Source organism: Lagopus leucura, unplaced genomic scaffold, assembly GCF_019238085.1.
Source record: "Lagopus leucura isolate 7727_CA_CO unplaced genomic scaffold, USGS_WTPT01 Super-Scaffold_100017, whole genome shotgun sequence".
Taxonomy (NCBI): Eukaryota; Metazoa; Chordata; class Aves; order Galliformes; family Phasianidae; genus Lagopus; species Lagopus leucura.
The window spans coordinates 10,462,369-10,478,973 of NW_024962271.1; the positions used below are offsets into that span (position 1 = coordinate 10,462,369).

The 16,605-nt window shown below is 34.9% G+C and overlaps 1 long non-coding RNA gene across 1 annotated transcript in view; it reads left to right on the forward strand.

Moving 5' to 3' along the window:
* Positions 1 to 16,605, forward strand: part of LOC122183336 — an 85,674-nt gene that overhangs the window by 67,166 nt on the left and 1,903 nt on the right. The window contains exon 5 of the long non-coding RNA XR_006180232.1: positions 3,745 to 3,949. This is a non-coding gene — a long non-coding RNA (uncharacterized LOC122183336). The remainder of the gene's footprint in view (positions 1 to 3,744; positions 3,950 to 16,605) is intronic.

The following is a 16,605-nucleotide window of genomic DNA, read 5'->3' on the forward strand; positions in this document are numbered from 1 at the left end:
TTTGTGTCTTATTACCAGTGTTTATATCTTTTTCTGGAATATATATGAGCTTTTAAATTATTTACGATAGGCAACATTACTGGGAAGAATATGAATCAAAATGGCACACTTTGACAAATAAAATTATTGTTTTTATCTACTGTTTATCCAGTGAGGAGACTGACAAGTTAAATGATTTTCATAAGGAAAACTATCAGAATAGATAGTATATATTATCAACTAGATTGCAGTTTTGCATACGCGCACATATATGATTAACTTTATCATAATAAAATGAGGCATTTTCCTAAGCATATTTAGTGCTCTTAAAAATCAGGTCTTTTTTTTTGAGCTGGGCTGTAATGATAACTCAAACAGAAACATGAACTAGAAGAGGACAACCTGCAATAATCCTTGCAATTTGCACTTGTATTTTCCTGTCTTATTTTCACTCATGTCTTTGGGCTAAGTTTGTGAAAATGGCCATTCTTCAGCAGCTCTGTCATCTTCTGTCTGATAAACAGGCGAATCAGTGGTGAAGCACTCTTACATATAGCAGTTCTTTGGGTTTACAGAATTGTATCTTTGAACTTCTCTATAAAGAAATGTTCAGATAAACCCTTTTTACCCTCTTCCCCCTTTTTTTTTCCTCCACTTAGGTTCAGTGATAATTGGATTTGGAACCCAGGAGGTTTGTTTGTAGAATATAATAGGATAAATAACTATCAATCAGCATAGGAGACTGCAGTTGAATTAGACTGCAGATCAGGATATAGCTGATTTCATAATTAACAGAAAAAGAAGTTCAAGGAGATTTCTTCTCTTTGCCTCAAAGCAAACTGTTATTCTAGTCACAGGTGATAGACAAAGAATGCCAAAGCAACCCTCATTCAGGATCTCTGTTCATCTGACAAAGGCTGATGTACGTAGGGTTAGGATTTCCTCTACTGTGCCATTTTTAGGGGCATAAAACTTGAGAGAAGCTCCTCCAGCTAAGACAGCTTTTGCAATCAAATCTTGCAGTTTGATGGCATGGCATTTAGGTCTATTGATCAGTGATAAAATAGCAAGGAGAGATGATTTAAGATTCTTTGTTGTCAAAGCTGTAGGGGGCCTTCTTTGTTTCCTTCTGATTGAAATATTTAAGGTTAAAATATCCATGCTGTCATGGAGAAAATGCTTGTAAATGTATTGCTTATTTTAAAATGTTTATGCTCTTAGGTTGTTCAAAGAAAAATAATTATAGAAACTTCTAACTTGCTAAAAGCCTGGAATGTTAATAATGAGGCTGAACAAAAGGTCTTCTTCCTGAAGCACCTCACTTTAGTCTCCATTAGGCCTCAATAATTACTTACTTTTGCAAACATTATTATTCTGAAGCATTAAAGTGATTTTTTGACAAGCTGTAGGAACAGTTTCAGATGTTGGTACTGCCATCCTCAGCAGTGCCCTCTCCAACTGCAGAATTGATTCCTGCTGTATAAGCAAAAATCAAGATCAATTGCTTAAAACTTACTGGTGATAAAATCAACTCTTGTGGCAGTGGGAACTCTACACCACAGAGTTTGCTTTTGCTTTCATAGCTTCTGAGAAAGAAGTCAGCCCTTTTTGTTATTTGTTTTTTAATGATTGCTTGTGAATTTTCTTAGGAAAAGATGCTTTCCTCCACATCATGGATTTTAGCTTTCTTTTTAACCAGTTAGTTTTGTTTTCTTTTTCCCCTCACAGGGGACAGTATCTAGGTGAAGTCATAGCAGTCTCCCTTGATAGGGATTAGGTCTGAAAAGGGAAAATGCACAGCAAGGGATAATCTTGTCCCTTTCTGTAGTTTATCATTAAGGAAGTGGTTAAAAATCCAAATGTAGAGAAAGTGTTGTAAGCTATTGAAAGTACAGAAGAAGAACCAAAAATGATTTTAAAAATCTTTGTGTAGAAAACACATAACTAAAAGGGTTTCTCTGACTTCTACACATGATCAGCAGGGAATAATGAGTTCAGAGCAGTATGACAGTAGAAAATTTAGGATATTTCAGCTCCATAAAGCTGTTATTGTACACATAAGCTTAGAACAGAGCTGATGAGAAGTAATCATTGCATACACTTCTTGAAAGTCTGTGACTAGTGCTTTCAGATGCTTACCACAGGAGGGAAGAGAGGGGAAAAAAAACTTCTGTCCCTAGGCAAGGTAGCCTCGTAGTTAGGAGACTTGCTGAAGAGTGGATGTATTACTTTTCTTTAGGAATAGTGTGCACATAAGTCAGGTGGATATTTTGGTAAGTTGCCATGAATTCTGAGATGTTTTCTAGGTGTACCAATTGCTTACCTTAAGTGTCAGCTGTTGTACAAGTGAGATGTACATCTGGAGCAGTTACCCTTCATCACAGAGCATAGCTGAGCACATATTGTTATACAGGTTGTGAATTTTTTCAGTATTAACCAGTTAAATATTTAGCATGCTATAGTCTCTCTATATAAAGCTATATATTTCTTCTTCCAGGCAGAAATATCATTGAGAATTTCTCAGGTGAGAAATCAGGGTGTTGTTGAAAGACCATGGATATGCTAGTTCTCTTCAACTTGCTTATCTCATGCCTTACAGAAGGAGTCATCATGCAAATAGTAATTAAGTTTTCTATTTTAAGATGCTTCATAGATTTCAAAGTTATTCCACTAGTTTATTGTTCATGTAACAAAATTCATGCAATCTTGAATTGTGCAATCTTGCAGATGTTTATTCATAACAGAAAATAATTTTTTTCTGTGCTTAATGTGTGTGGGTGTTCTACAAGAAACAAATTCACAATACGATAACTCAGCATTTTACTTCTGAACACATAATGTTCCCTTCTGCGCTTCTTTTGGATCATATGGCTGCTGAAATAATAATGACCATGTCTACATATCATGCAACAGAAGCAGAACTGTAAAGAACTGCAGATGATGGAAAACAAGAATTCCCATCTTGCACTTCAGCCTGTGTCCCATTTTCTTTTTGACCCTGCCTGAATAATTAATGTGGGATTGGTATCCAAGAAGGTATCTAAAGAAAAAAATAAACATAACACAATTACAGAAATATCATTATACGAATGAAGTATTTTTTCTATACAGAACATGGAATAATTGGCTGTGTTGTAGTAACCTACATTAATGAGTCAGAAAAATCATTTTGTGAATATTACCTCGTTCTGTTTTCTGTGTGGGAATTTTTCATTTTATAAAATCAAACAATACGAGATTTCTCAGATTGGAAAATAGTTGATGCTTCATTCTACAGTTCCAAAGTAATACACAAATTAAGCCATTAAGTATGGGACTGAACACTACTTTGTCGTCTTTATCTGTCTTGACGTAGTATGGGTGGCTTGAGGGATCAGCAGACTTGTATACTCATCCAAAGAACACTGCTGAGCAGTAGAGCAGTCCACAACACACAAAGACACCTCCTGATAGAGAGCATATAAATAGCTGTTATGAGAGCTAAGCTATAAAAAGGCTGAGTGAAATATGGTGTCACTAAAATGCATAGCAAATCTCTGTATGATTTCCATGCTGCCAGGATTTCATTTTAATTCAACAGAAGTTTCTGGAATGAGAGGAAAGGTCAGATACACAAATCTGAATAAATCATGAGTACATTTTAATCAAAACTTTCTTTTATTGACCTGATGTTTCTTAAAATTTAATGTGGGCATAACTGTTGTTCTTGTACTTAGAAAATCTTGTTTGAAATAAGACTCATGAAGTGTTGATGCCTTTCTGTAGGTAAACAGAAGTACTGAGTCTGCAGGAAATAAGCTGAAAATTTGCAAGAAATCTTTGAAATACTTCTGTGTGCCTAAAATCAGAGACAAAATTGCTACATAAGAGAAGCAGTCCTGACCTGTCTTCCAATGCGGATAACCGGCAATAAGCTGAGACATGTATAGCGTCCTACTACGCTGTAAGAGATTGAATTCTCAAGGAACAGGTAGGTGTCAGATAACTTACATTTCATATTTACTTCTTCATAAATGATTGAATGTGGTAATTTCTGCTTTAATAGAATACACTAAGACATTTCTGATCTTATTCAGAAGGTTACAGTTAGCATAATATCGTTGTTCCCTTTTCAAGCAGAGGGGGGAAAAAAGGAAAGTAAAAAGTTTATCTCTTGATTTAAAACAGGTAAATCATAGTTAAGGAATATCCTGCAGTATTTTTTGAAATGTTATCTTCTCATTTTTATCTACAAATAATTACAAATGCCATCTCAAAAATCAATCAGATGGGAGTTGAATAAAATACCACCAGTGTTAGGAGGCACTGCAAAACTCCCTGGTCTTACCAGAGAGTTATGGGACCATTAAATCTTTGCATCTTAAACGAACTAACTCAGGTGTATCTGAACACAAAGATTATGTTGGTTCCATTAGGATTTGACATTTCATTTTGTAGTTTTGTTCTAACAAACTTTAAACTACAGTACAAGCGCTCCAAAGCACACAAGTCTTTTGTTGGTGTGGTTCCTGCCGTTTGTTTGAAATGAATACTTCTGATCATAAACTCAAACCTCCCATTAGGTATACAGTTATAAGCAAGTCTAAAATGATTCTTGCAAATGATTGCAAGAGCATGTGAGTGACTGACTAGCCCAAAGTCAAAGTCAAATTGTTCCCAAGATGGGATCCAAGAAAGCTGAAGGAATTGAAATGTTCAGAGTGAGATCTACAAATCCCCATTTCATTTTCATATTATGAAGATTTTGTTTGACCCTTACTGAAGTATTTCCTGAGAGTACTTCATTCTGCGGAAAGCTGGAACTCATCTGATCTGACATACAGAGAGCATGCTGAATAGAAGCAATCTTCATGTTCAAATTTTAACCTTGTATCTCACTGTCCCACCTATATTAGTTTCCCTTTATGCTACCAGTTTCTCTTCAATCTGTTCACAGTTTGAGATTTGTACAATCATAGAATCTCCAAGGTTGGAAAAGACCTCCAACATCATCCAGTCCAACCATCCACCTATCACCAATATTTTCCACTAATCTTTGTCCCTCAGGGCAACATCTAAGCGTTTCTTCAACACCTCCAGGGACAGTGACTCCACCACCTCCCAGGGCAGCCTGTTCCAACACCTGATCACTCTCCTCAGAGAAGAATTATTTCCTAATGTCCAACCTGAATCTCCCCTGGTCATCTAGGTCATCAGTAAAGGTATTGAACAGGACAGGCCCCATTACTGACCCCTGAGGAGCACCAATTGTGATCAGCCACCAGCTGAATGTGATTCCATTTGCCACCACTCTCTGGACCTGAATATCCAGCAAGTTCTTTACTACCCAGCAAAGAGTGTAAACGTAGGGAGAAAATATTTGTACAAACTTGAGCATACAGCTCTAAAAGTATTAAATTGTTAAAAATTATGCCAGTATTATTCTCAGCAGGTGACTTTTCTAAACTTGCTTGTATCTTCCTTGAAATTTGCTTACCACAACCCCTCAGAGTTGATCTGGAATATTCCTGTAGGAGCTGTTCGAAGTGAAAGAAGAGGGATTTCTTAGCACTTTCTTAATTATTTTCTGATAATTGCCACAATTTAAAAAAATTATGGCTTTTTAAAAGCACAGCTTCCAATAAAACAGTAGTGATTATGAGAACAGAGAAAAAAAAACAAATACTGACCAGATTAAATAAAAAGAAAACATACACAAGTCATTTATTTCTGAATTCCCATCAGGCAGCACAGGAGGTACTGAATAGCACCCTTTCTCTGCTTTATTCTACTTCATTCCGTTTATTTATTTATTTATTTGAACTTTTCATAAGACATAGTTGATGACTGGGAAATCTTGTTCCACATTCTGGTTTCCCAATAACACTCACATTTGGCTCTCAGGACGTTAATTTTTATGGAATAGACTGCTGCTGCTCTTTTCTACTCAGAAAAACATAAAACATGCCAGAGTTTTAAAGCATCTAGGCAGTTGGAACAGAATAATACCAGGCTTTGTTTGCTGAAATTTTCTTAGATGCAAATGCTAGGATACAGATAAAATCACTTCCAACTTCACATTCTGCCTGATCTAATCTTCACATATATTGGATCACTATTGCCATGGCATCTGAAAAGCAACCAGAAATTTAAAAAAAAAAAAAAAACAATCTCCATCATCTGTCCTTCTTCCAACCTTCCCAGCAATTATATTCCTTAATTAAATTTCTGAAGAATTTTTGGGAGGAGTGACAAGAGCCATACTAAGGAATAGGCAACTTACAGAAGAAATCTTGCACATGGTTCTGATCTTAAATGTTGTTCTCACATGCGAACTGCCCTTACAGAGTTGAATTTTTCCAAGAGGTTTGTCCCTTAGATCTTCTGTTCTCAAGAAACAGCATTTTATTGCTACCGCTGTATTCTGTTTTAGTTAGATGAGGGGTGTAAAGAAGTGTAGCATTTCCCTCCTTTGTTTTTGCTACATAAATATTTAATAGAGCTTCCTATGCAACTCTCTTTGAATTCCTAAATTGTGCTGTTCCTTCTTTATTAACACCTATGCTAATTTATGGCTTCAAACTACAAGAGTTGTCATGAAAGACTGGGAACAGTAAGGGCTCTTGACAGAAAATGGTAAAATCTTTGTTCTTCATATAAGCTTATATATAAACATTGCTGCAAAAATCTTTTTCGGGCTCCATTACTTGCTAGTATTTTACATGTCACTTCAACATGGGCTGGAAGTATAGGGGTTGACTTTTATAATCTCATTTCCTCTGTTTTGCTTTGATCACAACATAATTTCACTAGAGGAGGGTCTCTGCAGGAGCCAAGTTTTAACAAGGAGACATCCAATGTAGAGTTCTTAGACATTAGTATTTCATTTGAAGTAAAATGCTTTGGACACAGGAACTTCAGGACTTCCATACTGCTACACAAGTGGGAATCACTTAGTTTTGCTGAAGTTGGCCTGTTCTGATAGTATTAGTAACTAGTTGAACAAGCCATTGTTTGGGGCATTTTACTCCTCTAAATATAAAGAGCTGGCAATTCTGTCCACATATTTGAGCTTCAATGCTTGTACTACACTTTTACTCTCAAAATACCTTGGTTTTGGCTACACCTGCTATGGCAAGCAATGCAGCTCAGTTTTCTTATTTCGTAAATAAGAAAACTAATGCAGCAAAACATTGAACAGTGGACTGTTTGCTGGACAAGGAACTGATTGCTAGATCATGAACAGTGTCGTATGGACAGTTCAACTCAATATGCAGACGTATTATTCACAAAATTTGGTCCAATTCCGCTGCTCAAGCAGGACCACCTAATACAGGTTGCCGTGTGTCATGTGTAGACAACTAAATTCTTGTAGTATCTTCCAGCACCTCAAAAACTAGCAAACCTTCCAGCTATGTCTTGCTGTCTGACAGAATTGTTATGATAGAGTTTTTGAGTTGGTTACTTTGCTAATAGAAAATAACATCAGCATAAGACAGGGTTTTGAAAACGTTTATTTAATCAGTCCTGGTTATATTTCCCTGTGTACTACCTGTGTACTAATAGGAAGGTTTTCATTTCATGTTCCTCTATACTTGTGGCAGTGTTATAAGACTATAATTTGTTAAGGCTAAGCTCTGTTTTATTTCTTTCTGTTCACAATCAAATGATTTTCTGTATTAATTAAGGTCTTCTGCAAAAATCATAAACATCAGCTGTTTCTATTTTTACTGAGCAGAAGTCTATCAAAATTCTTGCTTTCTAGTCAGACAGACAGGCAACAATATTTAGACACATTAAACTGCAAAACTGATTAACAAATGCTGCAATCTACCTACAATCTTTAAAGATTTTACTGTGTGATTTCGTGATCAAATGTATTTGTGAAGACCTTTAATGCTAACTAGTCACACACATGCAGAGAAAATCAATTTCCATGTACAACCATTGGTGCATTTCTGGGGAGTATGTTGTGTCTGAAACTTTAAGAAATGTGATGCCGTAAGAATTTCAGATTTTAAAATTTCTGTTTTTTAAGCTAAGTGGGGGATTTTGATGCCCAATTCTCACTGAAATATATTTGCTTCTTTCGAAAAAGCTCATCCTCAGTAACTATTGATTTCAATAGCTGAAATGAAAAATCAGAGCAACCAACTACTCATTAATTTTCATGGAAGTTATGTCTACTAATTTCTTTATGGAAGTAGAGCAGTATTTCTTTGACAATTTACTGGTATTCAACTTGCTGTTGCTAGAAATATTCTTATCCATTTGGAGTGTAGGATGGCATCTTAAGATAGACATTGCTAATATTAAATATAATAATATGGTTGGAGTAACATTGTATCCATAGTTATATCCATGGAATATTATATTTATGGCTATATATCAGTAGTTCATGGCATCCATGGCATAGTATATCTATGCTTATATCACAACAGTCTGTGATTTTGTTGTCTGTGGCAACACTCTTGATCATCTCTTCCATGTGTTTAAAGATGGAATCTCAAGTTAAATAGCACATTATTTTTAGTAAATTTATTCAGAAATTTTACAAGTAACAGAGTAAAAATGAATTTTAGAAACAGTTGGGTTGTGTTACTGGAATAAGGGTCTGCATAATGATGTGTCAGCTCAGGGAAGACCCATATGTATTTCCTTTGTTGGGCAGACCTCAGTTTGGGTCTTGAATTTTTTACTGTGACTAGATTCCATACAAAATATAGTTCACTTCTGATGCAACTCCTTAAATTATTTTTAAATCCTTAAAAACAGATTTTCAGTTTTTTAGGGAGGTTATGCATTGCTAATACAGATTTCAATGCATATTGAAGATATCTCTTCTTATTCTTTGATGTCTAATAGCATGCAGGTTTTATTAAATGTAAAATACTGAAAGAAACACAGAATCTGTATTGTATGGCATGTCCTGCTGTGGCCTTACATTGCCAAAGAAATGTAGCAAAAATGTGCTGGTAATATCCTTTGTCTTCATTATAAAAATCTGTTTTACTACATTCTTTCTGATGTAAGGCCATTTACCTTGACTCCCAACTACATTTAATCTCATTACGTTCACTGTCATTATAGCAACATCTTTATTCCACTTGAAAGACTTTAAAGCTCTGGAGGATGATATTACAGTAAGAGCAGAATATGCTTTATTGAATAGGGTCCTGTGTAAATTCCAGATATGATCATGCCATCCATTTTTATGAGTTTCCTCACATGATCCTTAGTTAATGCAGCAATTGTAATTCTTCCAGTTAAATATGAGAATGGGAAATCGAACCATAAATAACCGTCTTAAATATTTTGATATGGAAAGAGCATAAAAAGATGTATTAAAAGATCTTAATATAGATCTTCACTCAGAAATGAGCTTCTGAGCCTTTCTTGCAAAAGACTCTACAAAATGAAAATATGTAGATATACAGATGCTAATGCTACAAATAAAAGTAAATTAATTCCAAGACAGGAAATGACATCACTCTACCACACTTTCAGTACAGAATTCAATATTTCAAGGATTATTTTGTGTGTTGTTTTTTTTCTAATTTCAATAATAAAAAGTACAGTGCTCTGTTGAATAAGCTGTACAGTGGAAAGAGGGAAGGAACAAAACCAAAATGAAAACATAAAAAAAGCTACTTGACAAAGGATCAACATCAGAATGGAAATTTCCACTGATCAAATGTTTCAGAAAATAAAAAGCCAGAAAGACAGTATTGGGATTCTCGTCTCTTACAGCTTGTAAATAGCCTGTGGATCTATTAAATGTGTCTCAGGAAGGCTTGAGGGACAACAGAATTCCCAGCAATGTAGAACCCAAGAAGCTACTGTCATCTCCTCTGTCTGTTCAGCTTTCTTAGTTGTTTGAAGTACATTTCTGAAAATATATCTTTGTTCTCGATTATCTTTCATTCGTTATATTCTTGTAGATAGTTGTATAGAACAGTAGGTATAACTTTAATGCAAAATTTCCTCGGGATCAGAAAAAATACTTTCTCGTGTCTTGCTCTAGACAATGAAATAAAAAGCTGTATAGAATTAATGTCATAAAATATGTTTTATGAAAAAAGGAGAAATTTCTTCATGGGCATCTGAATAAAGCTTTCTTGAATACTCAGCATGACTGTGCTGATAAATAGACTTATTCAGTAACTTAAAAGGAAGTTGTTGGTTCTTGCCTTTGGTCAGTGACAACATTGTCTGTGCTTGCCATTTATTATGGTAGATTTTATTAGGTATGCTATTATATGATACCCATAAAATTTTATGTACTGGTGGAAGATAAAATTATACTTTATCAGATTATTTCTCTGCCTCTAAGTATCCCAGATGGGTCAACAGAGATTTGGAATGTATAGAGCTTCTTAATAAATACAGACCTAGAGAATGATAACGTTAAAAATGATTCTGTCTGCCTTTTAGTCTTTAAAGTTTCAGCATCCATTATTTATCAGAGACTAACCAAGGGGAAGGGTAACAGTAAAAATTGTAATTTTTGTAGAGGTGGCAACTAAAGATTTGACTGCTTTGAGAATTTCTGCAGAGTGTAATGACCAGGCATGTCTTAGACCAATATATACATGATATCTTTTGTTTATTTTCAGGGGCAAGCTTTCTGCTTTATTAGCTTAAGTAACTGTCCATGTTGCTAATTGGTAAAATGTGTTTTCTGAAGAAGACTTCAAATGCAAGATTAGTGATATTAAGATAAATAATTGCCCACTTAGCTATTTCAGTAACCTCTGCTATTCTCTCCTTTTTATCTCCCTTTACAAAGCAAATTCATCAAGCCACAATAAGCACTGCTCACACAGAACCTGTAAGTCTTTCTTTAAAGAACTATATAAATGATGAAAGGAGAAACAAGACAGTTAGGGAATAGAACTCAGTGAGTTTATAGAGTCTTGCAGAATTTTCTTCCAAACTGTTATTCAGTAAAAGGATTTTCCTTTCCCTCATGCCACAAAACCATGTTTCTATGCTATGTGTTCCTGACTGATGCATTGCAGAAGATCTTCATCATTTCTATTGAACTTGAGAGACATTGGATCAGGCTGACACAGAGCTTCCTCACAAAAAGATTCATTGGTTTTTCCAGTGAACATAGTTTTCATTACTGAGGAACACAATCTAATTTCCACTTATACAATGGACAGGTCCCATAGTTCACAAAAATATATGGAGAGAAAAGATGTCTAGCAAATTGACCACTTCGCTTTGATTTCAGAGTTTATCCTCAAATAAGTTCAACAAAATTCCATTTGTATTTCCTTTTCATATATAATTCCATATGTATGTGTAAAAGTGAAGTTTGTCCCAGGGTACACACTCAAAGGTTTATACAAGGCTGTATTTGTGATGCAGAAACCACACACTTCTTTGAACTTTCTTTACAGTGTTTATAGGCATCTGTGAAGAATTTCAAAATATTCAACTTCCCAGTTATTTCAGTAAAGAGAAGCAAATGGCATTTTTGCTTTTCTTCTTTCTGATCAACCAGAAAATAATTCCTTTTCTTGTGTGCCCACTCAGACATGTTCTGTTTTTATCTAAAAATTAAGAGTTTGATTTCTTTTTCCCTCTTCTGTATTAGAATTAAGTGGATTTAATATTAGGAAATACCAAGTAATCTGCAGACAGCTTTCTGTTCCAGAAGTATTAGCTTCATTCTACTAAATATTAAATAGTAACAAATAGGTCATTTTTTTCATTAGTTCTTTGTCTTGCTAGGAAGCATTTCTATTGTAAAAAAATCAGATAAGGTCAGTTGATTTTGTACTTCTGAAACTTATGCAGATGAAAACAAATAGTTGATATAATTTGCTCCTTTGGGAATAGAAAACCTAAAAATGGCGGGTGAGCAAAGTAGTAGCAGAATCCTAGCAACTGTTAAACCTACAGAAGAAGCTTAACATAACCTTTTTGTTTCTTCTTACTAATAAAAATGAACAGCTGGTAGGTATTTTTTTCCTCAAACTGTATGTGAATTTAGTTATGTAGAAGTTGAAAAAGTAGGCATGTTAGATATTCCTAGTGGACATGCTTTAACCAGCCCTGACTGCCTTAAAGGATTCCCAAAAATCATAATTTTGAAGGAGCATTTTTCTTTGGAAAAAAAAAAAAAGAGGTAGACAAAACATTTTTCAGAGTGTTTGTAGAATTGGAATCTGAATTACTTGCTGACACAATTGTCCTCACTCTTCCCAATCGAATTTTAATTCAGTAATCAGATTTTACAAACCTAATCATTTGCTTTGATCATGTGAATACATTCTCCTTGAATAAACAAGAAATCAATAGGAGAAAACAAGTGGTGAGAGGAAGAAAAATCATTTTCTTATGTTCTAAAATTGTAGCTGTCCATTGACAAATGATAGCATATTCTACAATTAGCTTATAGCATAGCTCAAGGTGAAAGATGCAGAAAAGACTGATCAGGTTCTCTCAGAGGAACGCGTCAATGTCTAGTGATGGATATGATTCAAGTTCATTTTGTCCTCCACCACCTTGCCAGCAATTTTCTTAAATTTAGTTAGTAGCTTCTTGAAAACAGTTTTCTATTTGCCATTGATATGTACAAATTAATCAACACCATTAATCTGCATTCCAAATTTTTATGAAATTATAAAGTGTGTTCCCTACTACTAACAATATCTTTTTGCCTCATATTTGGAATCCTACTGTTTGGTATATGTATAATATCTACTATTATTATCTGATTTCTTTGATTATAATAAAAGAACTTTAAATTGCATAGGAAATGCCTGAGATTTTGGTAAAGGAGAGACATTTTTAATTTATCTGAATTCACCTATGTCTGTAATGTCTTTAATTTATCTGAATTCACACGTCTGTATTTTTACTTTTTGTATTCCTTTTGAGATAAACATGTTGCGATACTGGTTGAAAGCACCAATTCTAAAAGCTGAACTGCTTGGCTTACTTTTTGACTATTCTGTGTTCATATGAACAGTAAGTGCAAACCTATTCCGTATCTCTTAAAAGTACATGAAAAGTTTCCAATGGAAGTCCAGTTTGAGCCCTGAAATACACTGACATTTCTGAAAATGATTCAGTATTTCAAGAATCACACAGTATTACTGGATACTCTATCCTTCCCCAAAAATTTCTTTTCAGATACTTATTTATGGTACAGTTGTCCTTAAATACATCATATACAAGAGAGTCAGGACTTTCTGTCCCAAAGGGAGAAGACTTGTAAAATACACGAGGGGAAGATTTTGCTTTTTTACCCTGATATCTGACCTTTTCTAATTCATTAACCTCTTGTTGAAGCTGAACAGAACAACTGGCAGTATACAGCACTTTCTACAGCCAGCATCATCATTAATGTTAAATTTGCAAGGCAAGAGCTTAACTAGAGTGAGTAAGGAACAACACACATTCCTTTTCTTTAGCTCTTATATTTCATCAGATTGTTTTCATTCAGATATGATTTAATGTCATTATAATTTTCATAATGTTTAATCCATTTTTCACATAGTATTTTCATTATGTATTGCTCTTCCTTCCTTTGCCTGAGCTACCATGTTGTCTGTGCTAAGTTCTGTATAGAAGAACATCCACTCCAGCTTTTGGCTTTTGCCTTTTTGCTTTTGCTAATCTACACCAAGGCTGTAGCATCACACTACTCCAGATAGATTCCTCTGCTGACCCTGTGTGGAGTGACCACAGAAGGAGGCATAGTAGTCAGACTCTTTGACTTCAGGCAGTGACAGACAGCAATATGGGGTGCCATGCCTTGTGTGTAAGCAGGTAGTAGCAACTATAAGCAAGGACATTGCAGAGTTTTACTCATTGGTGTTGAGTTCCAGGTTTATTGGAGAAGTCTACAGAAAATGAATGTACAGTGCATGCCACTCACTTAGAAGATATTTCAGTGATACCTTTCCTAACCCAATCTCCAACTGCACTTTCTAAAAGTGAATGGAGTCATAGAATCTCAGATTGGCTTGGTTTGGAAAGGGACCTTAAAGTCAGTCAGTTCCACCGCCCTGAACTGGGGCTAGCTGTGGCCCCATCCAGCCTGACCTTGAATGCCTCCAGGGATGGAGCATCCAAAGCTTCACTAGGTAATTGTTCTTGTGCCACACCATCCTCTGAGTGAAAAATTTCCTCCAAACATCTTACCTAAATTTCCCCTCTTTTAATTTGAAAAATTCCTATCTTGGGGATTATACAAGAAACAACAGATGTGTAACAAATTAAGCCTGGCTTAATGAATGAAATACTAGCCCTTAATTTCCTCTTTGTTTGACAAGCTGCAAAAAAATTTGTATAATAGAGTCTGCAACTTTTTTTTTTTTTTTTTTTTTTTTTTTTACTAGAGATCTCTACCCAGGAGAAACTGTGACTTAAAATTCTCAGTCTTCCAAAGAAATATTCTGACTTCTTTCTTTTCAAAATAAAATCAAATTATCAAATTCTCCATTCTATTATTTGAATTTGAACAGAATTTGAAAAGAATTTGCAAAATTTAAAAAAATGCTTTTCCATTACTTTATGTTCTTACCAGAGTCTTGCTATTCAAAGAAAAACTGCAGGTGTTTTTGCTTTCACTGTTTTTCTTACAGGGGTCACGTGCTTCTTTTAATTACAGCCCTATTCCCTGCTGAGGCCTGTACAAGTATTACCCACAGCAGTGTTTTAGTTGCTACATCTAGACTGAGACAAAAGCTAATCTTCTGTGTCAGAGGTTTACTGTACTGGATTTATTAACACATTCATGATCTTCACTAGTCTTTTAAAATTCTTCAGGTGAAATGCATCCTTAGTGAAGTCAACCATAATAAATTCTAAAACTGCAGGGTGATTTTGTGACAGGTGATGAATTCTATGCTATAATATTACACTGCAGAGACATAACTACAAAGAAAAAAAAAATGAGCATTTGCAAATACTTATTGGCACAATAATTATCCATTACAAACGACTAATTGACAACTCAAGTACAGACAAAGAAAGAATCCCAACGATCAGGAATCAAAGCAGGAAAAGACTGTGCATTGTGTCATGTAGCCACTGATCAATCCATGCTATTCAGAATGTGTCTTTGTATAGTTGCAGAATGGTTGGGATTGGAAGGGCTCTTAAAGTTCTCTTCCTTTCATGTAATATTTCATTAACTCTACAAAATAAGTGTAGAAGAAATATGCATCAAGAAATTGATTCCTTCAGTTATGTTTATGTGGTGTCTTTGATTTAAGTGGGAATGACAAAAAGTATTATTATTAATCAAAACAGAGCTCGTATTTAAACATCCAAGGGAAGAATATGGTACTTCAGTTGCAAAGTAGCAAAACATTCACTCCAGTACTTCATTCACATGCAGTTTTCTAAATAAGTCTCAAACTGTTGTATGTAGTGAGACTCGCCTGTTTCAACAGCAGGGAGTGTGTAGGCACATGAGTCCTCTATTTGCTGCTGTGCTAAGCAATAAATTAGCAAAAGCTGATACAATATTAACCTCCTTTAATTACAGTGTTCTTGTTGTCTGTTTGCTCTACTGTGTATATTTAGTTGCACAGTCTCTGAGTACTGTGGTGTTTGCAGTGCGATCATAAATAAATGGCTGTGCAGTTCATTTTCAGGCATGAGTGATGAATGTTCATAAGGCTTTAGAAGTGCTTAGAGAAGAAGTTGACTGTTTCAAAACATTAGAGCAAATACTTAAATTGGTTCATAAATTCTGTTTCCATATAGTCTTTTTCAGACACTTGATAAGAATTTAGATTCAGTTCACAGATAACTTACAAGATAAAATATCATGTAAGTGTATTACCAAATCCATAAATAATCAAAGACATGAGGACACAGGTGAAAATGCAAGTGCAAATCTAAGAGTGCGATGAATTGGAAAGTTAGCGTCTTGGCGGGTGGCAATCTACCAATGCCCAGTTAAAACCGGAGAGAATTTTATGGATGTAAGTAGTAAATATTTGATGAAATGCTAATTTCAGGCACTGAAAGCTACTGTAGGTGGGAAATGCCTAAATTTTGTAACATGTTCCAAACTAGATGTTGTGCATAGGACAGCCCATCGCAATAGCTGTAAGTGTTAATCGGGTGGCTATGTAATGAAGTTCAACTATTTAATCCTGTAGACAGATTTTTTTCCATGTTTTATTCTACAGTATTGTTCTACAAAATCAAAGCAAGTCAAAGTTGTATTGAGACTAGAAGATCTATTTGTGACTGAAAGAATGTGTTAATGTTGTGGCTGATTTTTCAGCTTCATGGAATAGAATCTATATCAGATTCAGGTCTGACAGAGGTGTGACTTCTGAGAGTGCTGCTTTCACCCTCAGGTGTAGAATTAGTCTGTGATGTACAGATGAAATTAATTGCTGTGCAGCAGAGTTCTTTTATACTGTTTTGCTTATCTTTAAACAAAAAGTATTTAAAAAACATTTTCTGAAAACATTAGGTTTCTTGCAGTTGATTTTAGTTCAGTATCTTTAAACTGATGCCTTCATGTTAAAATTCCAACAAGCAAAATACTTAGGTCATTCTGAAAGTAATGCCTCCTACTTCATTCTACGGAAACTACAACAGGTGCAAAGAGCACAATAGCACTATATCTGATGGTAGAGCACATTCTCAGCTACAAAATAT